Here is a 15,854-nt window from a genome sequence, read left to right on the forward strand (position 1 = left end):
ACAGGTACCAATTCTCAATGATGAATGTGATCATAATGTCTACCTAAAATGCACCGATAAACTTAATAGAAAAAAAAGAATGTTATGCATGGAGCATAATGACTCACTAAAAGGTTGGTAGATTAGAAATACACAAAGTTTCTATCTCAAAGTTTCTGTGGGTCAGGAGAAGAGACTAAGCATAGTTTAGCTAGGTTAGGCTGCAATCAAGGCACCAATTCGGAGGCGGGATGAGAGAAAAATCTACTTCTAAATTTATTGCATTAGTGGAAGAATTCATTTCTTTGCTGCTATAGGACTTGAGCTTAAGGCTTTTCTGGCTTTTGGCTGGAGACAACCATCATCTCCAACACACTGTCTATAGGTATCTGTCCCTGTCATAAGCAGCTTCAAACATGGCTTCTTCATTCTTCAGAAACCGAAGGAACATGAGAGCTGGATAGAGCCTTATATAATGTAATGTAATTATGGGAATGATGTTGCAACTCTTTGGCCATGTTATACTAGTTAGAAGCAAGTCACTTCTCATCTACACTCAAAGGACAGAGGTTACAGGATGATATAGATTCCATGAGCTTGGGATCATGGTGACCATCTTAGAGTCTGTTTGCTTCCATGGTCCATAAGATTATTGTAAAATGAGCCTTAGAAATCACTAACTTTTCAACCTACACTTTTCTTAGCAAAGGTTAACACTTTTCCAAAAGGAAAACAAATTGGGGTGTGGACTTAATTTGCTATTAAAATTTTAGTTTTAACCAGCAGTGCTCAATTTCCCCAAAATTCTTTAATTTTATCTATGAATCTATCTATCTGTCTGTCTATCTATCTATCTATCTATCATCATCATCATCATCATTTTTCTATGGTCAATTTCATTCTTGTTCTTCTAGAATGACAGCTATTCACAGGCCATGGTCAAATTACATGAAGATTTTCCTATTATAGTTCACAAGAATCTCTATCTCTCCCTTGCAAGTCATATATGTATGTGTTTGAATTCTTATTCTTATCACTTATTATATTTTATGACCTAGAGCAATGATGGCAAACCTTTTAGAGCTTTCAATGATAACAAACAGCCCACTGTGGTATGCGTGCCATGGGTTTGACACCACTGACCTAGGGTAAGTTAATCTCTATGAATTTCAGCCCCTATTGGCAAACTGATAATAGTACTATTTGCTTCACCTGATTTTGGAAAAATTTAAATATGCCAATAGCCTCGCCCGCAGAACATTCTACCCAAATGTTGTTTTCCTTTATTCCATTCCTTTTCTGGTCTTTCCTTACACTATATCATTCTTTAGTATATATATGTGTATGTATGTCTTGGAGATATACATGAGTGATGATTGCACATTGTATTCTGTTGGGTGAAAACTTGAAGTTGGTTTTCCAGCTGCGGTGATGGATTTGTAATGATCCATTCTCTTTTCAAATCTCTGGAATAAATTGCAACACATCTGCGAGATGATTAGCCAGGTTACACTTATCAGATCTGTACATTTTGTTACAGAATTATTTTTGTGTTACTTATCCTTATTATTCTAAGCCTTGTTATATTCTAATCCTTGGGCCACTATCTCTCTGAGGCTTCTTATAGTCTTTTGGAGCTCACTAGGAAGGAAAATGTTCAGGGTCCTTGTTTCTAGTTTTAGGTAGCAGATGGCTTTTTATGATACCTGTCAGAGAAGTTTTAATTATGTGAACTTCTCATTATATAATTCCAATGGGAAAAGTGTGTTCTTTAAGAAACTTCATAGCTCAGTCTTTTTAAGGCCATTTCCCTAAAATTAATATGAAGTAACGTATTTCTGCCTGAAAGTATAACTTTTATGAATTTTCTTTTTTGGTACCAGGGATCGAACTCAGGACCTTGCACTTGCGAGGTAGGTGGTGGAACCACTGAGCTAAATTCCTGGCCCTTTTATGAATTTTCTTCAACAGTATTGTTAAAATTTTTTATCCTTCCACAAATAAAGGCATAGATTCTAAGATTTTGCAATTTCAAATGGATTAAACAAAATAAATACATTGTAGAGATCTGAGATTTGAATCTGGTTTTTATTATATAATAGCTGGCTGACCACAAACAGCTCATTTTATCATCCCAGACCCCAGCTTTCCTGTGTCTTTACTGAGGGATGTGGACATGGTGATACTTACATTCCCATCAAATCCCCAATAGTATAATTTTGAAAATAAATTAATCACATTTCCATTAACTATTCCTATGTACATAATTGTATTAATTCACATTTTCTTATAACATTCATTTTTGTCTTCCTCATTCTTCTGTTTGTGTATGCACTGGTTTGGGAAGAGAATGTCTTTTAAACTCCCAGCAGAGTTTTTCTCCATGTAAATTTGTGCTGGTCAGGGCATGGAGAAGGATGGAGATTTCCCACCAAGAGTAGATAATTAGGGGCTCCTTAAGTCAGACTTATATTAAACAGGATAGAACTTTTCTTTGTTATCAATCCAAAATAGACAAATCAGGATATCAAAATCCATGTGCAACAATTTCCAGACTGAGCCTGAGGAAAAGGCTTTCAACTGCATGCAAGGAAGTACAAAGTGGTAGGAGCCAGGGAGTACAAGAGGCGTTTTAACATTCAAGGAGTAGAAATTTGCATTTTGCCAGGCAAAATCTGAGCACATTCAGCAACCAATGCCTAAATCTTTGTGCTACAGACTTTATTCCTGAATGTCTAGAATATTAAAGGACAGGGAAGATGGCCAGCATCTGCCCATCACTGTTCTTGCCACTGAGTGTAGACACATCTGACAAGGCTGCTATCCAGTCATTCAAGTGTGGCTACAGGGTCTCATTTCTGACCTACAGTCTGTTCCATGCTGACTGCAAATATAGTTTGTCTTCTCAGGGCCAGCAGGGCCACCCATGGAGCCTGTCACTCAGCAATCTACAGAGGCACAGTCACTTTGACTTCAATGTGGCATCATATCTTTAATCAAATTTGTCTTCCCCACTTCTGGGAAACTCATGGCTATCCTACTGTTTATTTCTAAATGTGAGAATAGGATCTCAGCCTTCTTTCTCTTTTGTATTGTGAGCACCAGTCAGATCTTTCAGCTCAAGGACACTGGGGCCTGGGTGCCCTTCTTCTCCGGGCCCTCCATGTACATTGCACTGTGTGCTGGCACAGAAGCTCACAGGAGAAAACTTGTTCAGGGCCAAATAAAATGGCCAAACTGAGTGTTGGATCACCTTGTTTGATTTCCAATTCTTCCAGTTTTCTGTGCCTCCATATTTTATCAATGTGTTTGTTTCTGTAGGTGAGTTCCATTGTGAACTTTGCATGTGCATGCTGTTGTGGCTAGCCAAGTATGACCTTCACAGCTCATTATTATCATTGATCCTTACAGATGAGCTTGATAAATGAGCAATAGGTAAGGCACATAATTATCGTTAGACATGGTGTCCTTTTAATACTGAATATTTTCAAACAACTAATCTCATATGAAAAGGAAGAGTACTTTGTAGTTTTAAAATGCACTTTCATGTATCTGACCACTCTGGCCTTTTTTTTCCCATTGAAATGAACTTGTGCATTTAACAAAATGATTGGTCTTCAAAACTATGGCAGCAGGTTCACCTTATCACAGAGAAATTCTTATTCATCTACATGAAGGTATAAAATGGTTAATCAAAGCATCTGGTCAATAAATGTTTTCTGTATACTACCTGTGCTTCTAAAGACCAGAATACACTGAAAGACTCAACACATGTAGAGTGAAAATGATTCATTCCTTCTTTTGTAATTGAAAGGGTATTTGGGCTACGGATAAGATTTGGAGTAGTATTGATTAGCTCTTCCAACACTACAGTATGGAAGATACAGAAATTATATAATATACTGCTATTTTTGAAAGATTGGAATAGATTAACGTCCCTTTTAGTTCTTACTTCACTTGGCTGTGATCTACACAGAAGCTGTGAGTAGGCAACATTTGTGAATTTCTAATTTAAATCATCTCATCCCAGGCCCCCAGACACTGCCAGACATACCATACCAGGTGTTCAATAAATATGAGTTGATAGCTTTAGTGACTTCCCTGGATGACTCTAGCCTTGTGAGAAGGCAGGGTCCTCTCATTTGGAGTCCTTCTATTTTAGGCAATGCCCAAAGCCCTTTGTCCCCAGGATGATTTTCTTCATTGCTCCAGGAGACAAGCTACTGAATAAGTGCTTCCCAGAGGTGGGAGGAAGTTATTTGGAAGAACCTGGACTCTGTCAGATAAGTGAAAACCTTTATAAACACCTGACTTGAAACTGAGCAAGAAGAAGGTTTTCAAATCAAAGTGCTAAATTAAGAAGCTTAATTTTGGCACTTCAGCTGACTGAGTTGTTTATGGGAGGGTTTATGCTAACAATTCCCCTGCATCTGCAGGCGATCAGGAGTGGAAACTGATAAGATACCTTCAAGAGGGGGACAGGACTGTCTTCAGAAAGCATGTGAGGACTGCTGAGTCCTGTTCGGCTTCCAGCCTACACTGGCACACAGGTAGCTATAGCAGCTGACTTCTCTCCACTGCACTCTCCTTGGAGAAAAGGAGTCAGTGCTTATGTTGTTTGTGGACTTCTCCAATTATTCCTCACAATGTAATAATGAGAAGAAAAGCCTTTTTCAGAGGGAAGGAGAGAAATGTAAGGACGCAGAATTGAGATTTACACTATGACTCTAATCTCAGATTCTAACCATCTTTGCTAAGAAAACTATTTACCCTCTATGGACTAGTTTTACCTGTCTGGAATTAGAAACCAGAAATTTTCTGTGTTCTGTTCTCCGTAATGCTGTGTACCTCTAAAAGTCCTTCATTCTGTTACTCTAATATTAAAAATATTGTAAGACTATTCCAATATATCCTTGTTCCAAAGCCCCAAAAACTCATTTTTGGAATTGGCCTAGAAATTTCACTTTTGGAAATTTACATCAAAAAATAATGAGATATTTACAAAAGGATTTTTCCCTTGGAAAGTTTATTTTAGCATTATTTGTAATGTTAAGAATTGAGAATTAACTAACTATAATAAAAGGAGATTGATTTTACAAATTGTAGTTATTCATATGAATTCATATTGCTGAAAATATTTAAAGGCACAGAACACTTTAAAGATGAATTCCAAATGATAACATCAGATTCAAAACAAAGATGTCTCAAGTTTGTTAAAGATTAAAATGAGTATGTGTATGTATGTGTGTGATGGAACAGAAAGAAAAGTAGAGATTTTCATTCCAAAATATCTACAGTGTTCATTTCTGTATTTCCAGTTATTTTCAATTTTATTAATCATTATACTTTATAATGTTAAAAGGTTTTACAACAAAGATTGCATTTGTAATCAGCAATAAGCATCATTAGTATTATTTAAATATTATATAATTTTTAAAAATGTATACACCCTCATCTTTCCTTACCCTCCTACCTTCCAATAATACATAAGTTTGAAGAAGCATCTTCAAGTTTTGTGACAAGTTATATGCCATCTCAAGTTTCAAAAAACTGAAATCACTTGCTTTCATTTTTTTGCATGAAACATAGATGTCAGTACTACTGAAGACTCATTCTAGTTTTCTCAACTCTTGCTATTAAGGTTCAGGAGAGTAAACTCAACTGTTATATAACATCAGATTAACAGCTGCCCTTACTCTTATATTTCCACTGTATATCACAGAACTCAGAGTGCTTTAGGAATTCATTAACTGAATCTTTTCACTTTTCTCCAACTAGATGCAATATTAAGAATGAAAATTCTACAGATCTGACTCATAATAACATAGATACCACAGAGTCATCTGGAAAGATTTTAATGATGTAAAAGAAGAACTACTAAAAAGATCTAAGATATGAAGATCCTTACAACTCTGAAAGTGTTCTTATCAAAGTCTGGGAAAAAGTCTCAGATATCTTTACAAATACAAATAGAATAATTTGGTTTCATAAAGCGTGGTTAACAAGAAGCTGCCTAATTCTTCAGTTTTGGTAGAAGCGTAACTAGCCATCACATCAAGGTAAATGAAAAGCATTCTATTATATCTTTTAGCAATCCTACTAAAAAGGTAGCTTTATATTGTGGAGCTTGGACAACGATATACTACATTATCATCTCTCAGCTCAAGGAGTTTTATGGTCACTTGATGTTGCAGGCTAATGACTATGCTTTGACCATTTGGCTGGTGTTTGTCCCCAGGACACAAGTCACATGGGGCACAGCCTGGCTGGCATCCAAGAGGATCACGAGAACTGCACCACTGCTTTGGCATCCCCAAAAGGACTGCTCAGCAAGGAGCTCATGTTTGCTGACCATCTGGAGGGAAATCCTGGCAATGAATTGTGTAATATTAGAGTTAATACAATGTCTGTCAGAAGGAAGCATTTTGTGGGATTGTAACCACTTTGGTAGTTCATGTTAGGTAAACTTTTAATATCATCTTTGTTTTCCCTTACTCATTATTTTCTAAGAAGATATTCTGGACTATCCTCTTTCATGATCAAATGTTTGCTTATTAGAAACTGGAATTCAACATACTCAGGTTTTTATGATCTTAAATGTTGGAGGAATAGATAGTTCAAATGATTGCATAGAATTGATGAATTTTAATCCTTGTGAGAATTTATAAGCTATAGAAACTGTTAGTCACAATTTTGTCAGCATGGATACAAATGTGAAAGAGTTCTGTCCAAGGACATGAATATTTCAGGATGCATTTATCAATTTTAGTTTGCAGAAGTATGATCACTTTAATTAGATATTATCTAGGCTAACATTTCACACCAAAGATGAAGATACTGAGGCTTAAGGAGAGAAAGAAATGTTGCTAAGGCTATAATGGCATAATGAGGCCCAGCACCTCATTTCTGAATCCAATTTCTAGAAACATTTTAACATGATTCTTAGGGATTTGGAAAAATAAGAAAAATTTAAAGTATCAATCATATAAAGTTAAAAAAATGTTAAGTTGTTCTAAGTTGAGCTGGCTTTATTTCTGAATTTCAGAGCCTCATGTTGTTAATACCTTCAGCTATATGTCCTGTGATCTTATTCACCCAGAATTTCTGTCCCAGACCATAAGAGCTTTTCTCATCCAAAATTCTTGACCTGAGTTTCTCTTTTTGTTTGTTTTAATAGCATCCAAAAACCAGTATAGATATAGTGGTGCTGAAAACAGTTTGTATAGTCTTTTTTATCATACGGATTCTTTGACCAAGAGTAGAGGTAGCAAGGTCAAGCTCTGGCAAAGATATAGCATAATGGAAATGTCTTTGGCTGAAGACAGAGCAAGAGGGTATGGAGAATATATATGGCCTGCTGTTCATAGTTCTGAATTGTCATTTTAAATTAACTCTGGAATAATGAGTGACTTTGGTCCAATCTCTCTCATGAAATCTGAACAAGGTAAGGAAAGAATTTCATGTGGAAGAGAACAAAGGAAGAGCAATGTGAGAAGAGTGGAGAGAGGGTGTTAATTGAAGTGATCTCTGATTGATTAGAGAAAACAAAAGCCAAGGGACTATTGTTTGTATGTAGCAGTCACTTGGTTTTCCCTTTTAAGACAAGATTGTTTTCCATCTAGGGAGTTGATGCACATGTATGTACTCCCATCCCTATCCACTGGTATCTACTTTTCTTTGTTGGGTGACTTAGATTTACACAGCCAGGCATATTTTTATGAGAACAAAACATGGAGAAAACATATGTATGTTTATATATGTCTCTCTGGATAATGATTTTAAAATAACCATAGACTTTCCTATCCGCTCTTCTAAGTTTAGGGTACACAGCAGAAGAAAGAAATGGCATGGGTAATTAAAATATTTCAAACGTGAGACAGGAACCATGGAAGGTGCTAGAGACATAAAACAGTGATGAAAGTTTTTATACTTTTTGGTGAGAAAATTATTAGTACAGCTAATTTTCATTGACTTCTAAGTATTGAGGGAAATGAATTTTGTGCACTGTTTCACTTGGTTCTCAGGACAACCTTAGAAGTTGGGTATTATTTTTACTGTTTATTTAAAAATTTTTATTTTTGCTTTGTTCTGTTTTGCCTAATAGAAATTTTTTAAAAGTCTTCATAGATACATAGTTTATGGCCCAAAGGGAAACATTTCTGGTTCCACAACTCATGTTTTTAACAACTCAGCAGAGTAGGGTGATATGTGTGACAGTGGAATTTTACAAAAGGTGCCAGCCAGGTTCAGGGAATGAAAACACTGTCCAACCTCTCTTAAGTCTGAACAAGTTGGTATGTGGTGATAAATTGAGGCCCAAGAGAAGGAAAGAGCAGATGGTGGTATCAAAACTGAACTTTGAAGGATGAAAATAAAAAAGAACATGAAGCATTGGCAATAAGGTCAAGTACATGTATAAGCTTCTAAAAGGGTATGGCATGAGTTCTCAGTTGTCAGTATGGCTTCCTACAGGATACAAACTGAGAACATGTAAATGGTGAGGAGGAAGGATAAACAGGTACTTAAAGGGTGGGCATATGTTACCGTGGAAATGTTTTATTATTAAAATGTTTAAATGATGTACCAAGTGCTAGTGGTGCATGGCTGTAATCTCAACACTCTGGGGTCTGAGACAGGAGGACAGCAAATTGGAGGCTAGCCTGAGCAACTTAGCAGCTTAGATCCCTGTCTCAGAATAAAAATATAAAATAAAATAAAATAAAAATGGAGTTAGGATGTAGCTAGTGTGAAAGAATGTATTTATTATATGTAACTATATAGCTACAGCCTTAACTATATATTTGTCCATCCTATGGGCAATGGTAGATGAGCTATTGTGGGATTTTATATAGGGTGGTGACATTTATGTTTTGACATGACATTGGTGACAGTATTGAGTTTACATACTCACTCTTCCCATGCTGTACAGGTTTTTGCATAGTGAAATGAGTAGGGGAGAGATCTGGGCTCTTCAAGCCATAGTTTTCTTACTCTGTGACTTTGGACAAAACATTAACCTGTCAGTCATCTAATACCTAATCTTTGGGATTCTGTGGAGCTAATCCCTTTAGGTTCTTTTGAGAAAATATCATTCATCACTTTCCTTCTCCTTTCCTGCTGAAGAAGGCAACACTGATATTCAACCCACTAAATTTTCTTAGATTATTTTATCCCATTTATGAATTGCTTTGATCATCCCCATGTTCATGCTCTGTCTTCTGTTACCTGACCAGCAACTATTACCATACATTGCTCATTTTGTACCTCTACTACAAAGAAAAGATGTGGATGTTGAACAAGTCAATATTTTATTTCCTTGCAGCTCTTGTAAAAAGTTTACTAAAGGGAAAGCATAAAACAGTAGTGACTACAATAATGTATAGGGATGCTTGGTACATTTTATTTTTCTCTCCTATGCTTCTTTACCCTAATCTTGTACAATTATCAAACTTAAACTTTTTAAACCTTAACCTTTATATTATGCTATTTCTTCTCTTTCCTATCTCATTTTCCATAAAATGGAACCGAAGTAAATTAAGTATTAAGTGGATTTCAAAGCATACTTCACCTAGTTAGTAACAGGGCTCCAATAAAATCTGAATCTCCTAATTCCTTGATCTGTAGCCAGTAAATTCAGTCAGGAAACATTGTTGTAGATTTGACACATAAATCTACAAAGTGATTGCAATTTCAGTGTGCTTATATAATTCATCATTCAAACAAGAATGTCTATGATAGTGAAAAGAGGCACACATAATAATTACTCCAAAACAATAGATATAAATCAAATTTATTCCATGCAATCTAGATTGCATAGGTAATCTCTACTTTAGTGAAATCAAAGCACATCCTCAAATGTGGCCCAAACATACTGACTACAGTGTCTCCAAAGAACACTGCCTGACTCACTGTATAATTCAGTACCATTCTATTTGACTTAAAACAGGAAAAAAATAGGTAACCTGAACAAGCAATTCCTAAAGGAGCCCATAGACCATTGAAAACCAGTTAGTGCTTTTGATCACTGGAGGATTTGGGCTCTGAGTCTCTTATACATCACCAAAACCTTCATTGATTTATTTATCCATTGATTAATTCATTCATTCATTCCTACAAAATGTGCATGTACTAAATTCCAGACACAGTGCCAAGTATGGCTGTGAATCAGGCGAAGCCCCTGTCTTGGAGTCATTCACAGTCTAATGAGGAAGACAGGATAATAAACAAATGTGTGCTGTACCGGAGACTAAATCCCATCTAAGTAATAAACTATGGCTTCTAGAGCACAGAGAAAGACAAAGAAAAAAAAAAAACTTGTAATCCCTGGGAAATTGTCCAAGACTGCAATAATGAATCCTCCAGGTGGATAAGGGGTAAAGTAAAGCAAAAATATGGATATAATAAATAACTTACGTTAGGTAGACTAGGTACCATTGTGCAAGTTGCTTTTGCAAGCTTTAGATTAAGATCAGATTGCTTGAAAGGATGAGTGTGGATTTTATCCTATCGTTAAAGAAGATCAATCTGCACTTTTGTTTTTGCTTTAAAGCAGGTAAGTGATATAGAGCTGTGTTTAAAAATGTAATTGTGCTGGCAGTCTCTAGGGAAACTGAGTATGTATAATGTCTGTGCTTGCATTCATGGTGCTTAGGAAACCTACATGTAATCATGAGGTACATATTTAGATCTCTTAACCACACTAAGGTTAGGTATTTGCTTTTGATGCAAAGATAATGTTTAGCCTTTTTTCTCTCACTGTCACTTTAGGCAGTTTATGCTCATATTTTGAACTTAATATTTATTAATATCATTTTAGAATTTCATGATACATTGCCTTTATTTCAGTTTGAATCAGCAATTCCTTATGTTCTTCTACTTCTTAGAAATTACCCTTGAGATATTTTTTACTTTGGTTTCTTTCTATTAAGAAAAATAAAGTATAATAACAAATATTCCCCCCTCTTTACTTTTATTTAGTTTTCATTTTTCCTGTAGTTCCTCATTAGAGAGAACTGCCTTAATTACCATCAGATTTTCTGAGTCACTTGTCATTTTCTTTGAATGCTGTTGGCTTCAATGTCCTTAGAGATGAGGTCCAAGTCTGGTTGGTTTTTTAATATAATTGAATGAAATTACATATTCTAATTGTACACCCTAGTTTCTAATGAAGTTGAAATGAGAAGGGGTCATAGGGTACATGTACATGCAAAATCTTTCATGAAGTAATAGAGAAGTAGTGATTCATATCTTTCAATATTGCATTTTCAAGGAGAAATATTGCTTTAAAAATAAATCAGAAGAAAGATAAAAACTAAAAGAAATAGAGGAAAATATGAGCCACAGAATTCATGTTGTAATTTTAAAAGATGAACTAAGTTTTTTCAGATAAAACATAAAATCATTATCTGCTTTATAGAAGTCAAGTATGTGTGTGTTGTCCAACATAAATGTGGTTCTTTATTCATGTTAAGATGCTGCTGTACCCAGGGGCCTTCCCCATGCCTTGTTTGACTAATCTTAGATTTCTAAAGATGTGGCAAATTAAAAAAATATCCTGCAATACTTTTCAGCTCATCTCATTAAGAATATATTCCTCTACTTGTATTTTGGCTTGGACATGTGATTTTGTTCATCAAAAGAATTATTAACAAACAAAGTACAAGCCAATATTGGACATATGCTTTCCTTGTGAGTTCAATTTCCTAACTTGTGAAGAAGCTAAGGTAGTTTTCCATATTATGAAGAGAGGTGATCTATTTGCCATTGTTGTTCTAGTAAAGCCTTAGAAATATAAGGAGACCATCTATGACCGAGAAGCCCTAAGAAAACCTAAAAGTTCATTGCACTTGTGTGAGTAAATCTTACTGAAATGAAAGAAAACCTGAACAGCTCATTTCAGTCCCAGTATGTGTTCCCAGTTAGGACCTTAAACTTATAGTGAATTTTTATTGTTTTAAGACACTGAGTCTGAGGTTGGATTAAAAGCATGAAAAGTAAAATAATGGGTTAATATGTCTGCTGTGATAAAACTAATTCTAAGAGAGTACCTAAAATTCCACCTTCTCCTGTATACTCATAAAATCTGTGAATACAATGGAAGATTATACCTGTGATTAGGCAAAATAAAGGGATTTTTATAGATGTAATTATAGGCTCTTATCAGGTGACTTTTTATTAATCAAAGGGATGATTATTCTGGGTGCTGCTGGTCTAGAGGAGTATGATCTTAAATGAGATAAGAAGTACTTGAAAGAGAAGAGACTCTTCTTTAGGCCTAGAAAAGGAACCATCCTACATTTTTGGTGGTAATGCAAACTAGTACAACCACTATGGAAATCAGTATGGAGGTTCCTCAAAACAATAAATATATAAATACCACTTGGCCCATCTTTACCACTTTTGGTCATGTTCCCAAAAGAATTAAAGAATGCATACTATAGGGATGTATGCCTCCCCATCTGTATAGCAAGAAAACACAATAGCTAAGCCTAGATGTTCATCATGGATGAATGGATAAAGAAAATATGAATATTTCTCAGCCATAAAAAAATAAAATCATGTTATTTGGAGGAAAATGAATGAAACTGTAACCATCATGTTAAGTGAAATTAGACTGAGAGAGTTAAATAGCACATAATTTCTCTTATATGAGAAACTGGAAAAATTGCAAATAATAAAATGGAGTGAAGACAGGAAATTAGGAGGCAGATATCTGGAATTAGGGAAGAGGAGAAGCAGGCTGGGTGAGGAAAACAGGGTTATGAGGTTGAAATTGATTAAGGATATGTTAAATACATGTACCAAATTCAAAAAATAAACTCCATTATCATGTAATATGAACATTCAGTAATGAAATTTTTAAAAAAGAAAAAGTAAAAGGGTAATCTGTCACGTTTTGGAGGTGATCATATGGCCAGTAATGGTAGGCAGACTCTGAGAGAGGTACGATAAGAAGCCAGAGAGAAATTGGAGATCTCAGTTCTTTGAGTAAAAATTTTCTACATATCTTAGGAGAGGAGCTTGAGATTCAGATATACTCATAGTCCTAGATGGTTCCTGGAATTCAACCATTTGGTGAAATGCCAAGCAGAGGGCGCAGTTAACCTGGACTCAGAATCCTGATTCATGGAAACTGTGAGATCATATCTTGTATTACTTTAAGCTAAATTTGCAATAATTTGGTAAGCAGCAGGAGAAAACAAATATACCACCTGAGGCCTTCAACTATCATGGATAGCCAGAACTCTGACTTACAGAGATTATCAGTTTACAAATTTCTTTGCCTGGTTGTAAATCTTGGTAGAAAGGAGAAGTGAGATTCTTTGTCTTGAAGAGAGCTATTTTCTCTTCCTCTAGGCTCATAGAAAATGTAGTCCCCATCAATGTCATGTGAATATAAAGCAAAGAGGAAAATTTTATCTTAACTGATGATATCTTCAAAAGCTGATGTTCAACTGGAGTCAGAGGATTGGTTTATATGAACTATTGAGGGAATTTCTTGCTCCCATAATATTGTGGCTCAGAATAATATCATCTTTCCTTGGTCCTAAAAGTGCTGAAAGGCATTCAGAATTATAAGTCAAAGTGCATGACTGATGGAATTGTTAATGCTGAAAAGGAAATGACTTGTTCTCCATTTTAACACAAACAAAAGAAGCATAACTTCCACCAAGGAAAACAAAGACTACAGGAAAACTGTCTACTGATAAATAAATGGCATAATGAAGCCAGTAAAATCCCAGCTGGTTGCAAACACAGATACAGACTAGCCAGATCTCCATGTGGCAGAATGGAGGCAGAGCTTTATGTGACAGAACAATGACAAGAGATTTCAGTGAATATGCATTGATTTAGCAGGGCCTTGGACAAATCCATCTTTACTGAGTGGCATATACAAGTTCCCTGTCATTAAGTACAAATCAAAGCATTTAAAATGCATGCAAGAAAAATTTTCAATCCTGCAAGGCTTAGCACCATGCAGAGAGCACTATAGGGTATCAAATTTTTATAGCGTTGTTCCTGTAGCACTTTTCTGGATCTATCTCACTTTCCACTCCCCAATTTGCACTGATTCTCCCAACTTCCGACATTTTCATGTGTTCACCCTGGCACTTTTTTCATTTTAGCCATTTCTTCCTTCCTCACATAATTGGTCTTCTGCCGATAAGCTGTCTTTATTCCATATTACATAATGCTGAGATCTTCAGCTTTAGGTAGCTGACTTCTCTATGTGGAATGCTTCAATCCAGTTCAACCCCAAAACAACTGAGACAAAGTTTAGGCCTTATTACACTGTTTTCTTTCTCAAGTAATCATATGAATGTTTTGAAAATTCCCTGAGTTTTCTTTATGGAGAATAAGGACTTTGATGTAAGATAAAAAGAATGAAATTGATGGCTGGTCATTCATAGAAAATTTGGTGATCTAAGATACTATAATCATAATGACATTCTGACATTTCCAAGTCTATTCATCATTATAAATTTGAGTACATTGGTCCAAGATCGAAAACAGCTTACATAGGCTGTTATAGCTTGTATCTAGATGTCTCTCCAAAGCTTCATGTGTTCATAGGAGGGGATTTTGGAGGTGGCTGGATCTTGGGAGTGTGAATGTGGATTAAGCATGTGTGAATATGGATTAAGTCTGTGATAATTAGATTAGTTCTCTGATTGGTTTAGTATTGTTCTTAATGTGTGTAATGGGAAACCCCACCCTGGGTGTGGGTGGCACCAATCAATAGGCTTGTGGCTTGGATGGAATATAAGGGGAAAAGAAGGAAAGCAGCCTGTTGCTTGCTACCCTGCCATAGACTGTTTCTCCTCTGCAATGCCTCTCTACCCTGCTACCCTGCCTTGGAGCCAGTCAACTATGGACTGAAACCTCTCCAGACTGTGAGCCTAAATAAACCTTTCCTTCATTAACTTGTATATGTTGGGTATTTTAACTTAGCAATGAGAAAATTAACTAGGACCTAGGCTAACCAAGTTATTTCTTTTACTCATAAAACTTTGAAATGCGATGACATTTCTGCTCTGAAATACCATCATATACCCAGCATCTTTCTCTTCTATAGCTCATCCATACAGTAAGTTTGTCTTCATCTGCACACTCCAAGATGGCACCTCATCCACTCCATGTTTCAGCTATTGTGAAAAGTGGAGGGATGGGGCACAGACAGGGATTGCACTATCATTTTTATTCACATCCCAGTGTGCAAAACTTGGTTATCTGGCTGTATGTAGCTGGAAAGTAGTGAAAGGTCTACATGTGTCCCCTTTACAATTAAGGTATTAAAAGTTAATGGCCAATAGAGCATTATTGAGAAGGGAGGCATGTAATAAGTGATTAGGTCATGAGAGTACCAGTCCTTGTGAACAGAATGAAGGTCTTTATAAAAGAAACTTCAAATAGTCCTGTGGTTACTTGCTCTTTCACTTTCTGCCATGGCGGACACAGCATTCCTCCTCTGTGGAGCATGTAGCCCTCTCTGACAACTGAACCTGCTGGCACCTTGACTTTGAATGTTTTATCTTCCAGAAATATGGAAAAATAAATTTCTGTTCTTTTATACTACACATTATTTTATAATATGGTTTTATATTATCTATATGCTACTAGTAGATATTTTGTTCTAGAAGCGCAAATGGACCAAGAAAGGGAGATTTCTACTACTTTCAAAGAAGTGGCAAAAGTACAGTTCAAGCATACCACAGTCAGGAGATGATTATGTGATCAACTTTAAATATTTTGATTGAGATGGCAGTGGTAGGAGTGATTCATTTCAGAAATTTTAATTAAGTACTTATTGTGTTCTTGGATGAGAATCCATGTAAGAATTAAGGAAAAGAATTGAGTTCTTATAAAGTATAATT

Source organism: Heterocephalus glaber, unplaced genomic scaffold (genome assembly GCF_053883595.1).
Source record: "Heterocephalus glaber isolate CG9 unplaced genomic scaffold, H.glaber_assembly_v1.0 deba00001509, whole genome shotgun sequence".
Classification (NCBI taxonomy): Eukaryota; Metazoa; Chordata; class Mammalia; order Rodentia; family Bathyergidae; genus Heterocephalus; species Heterocephalus glaber.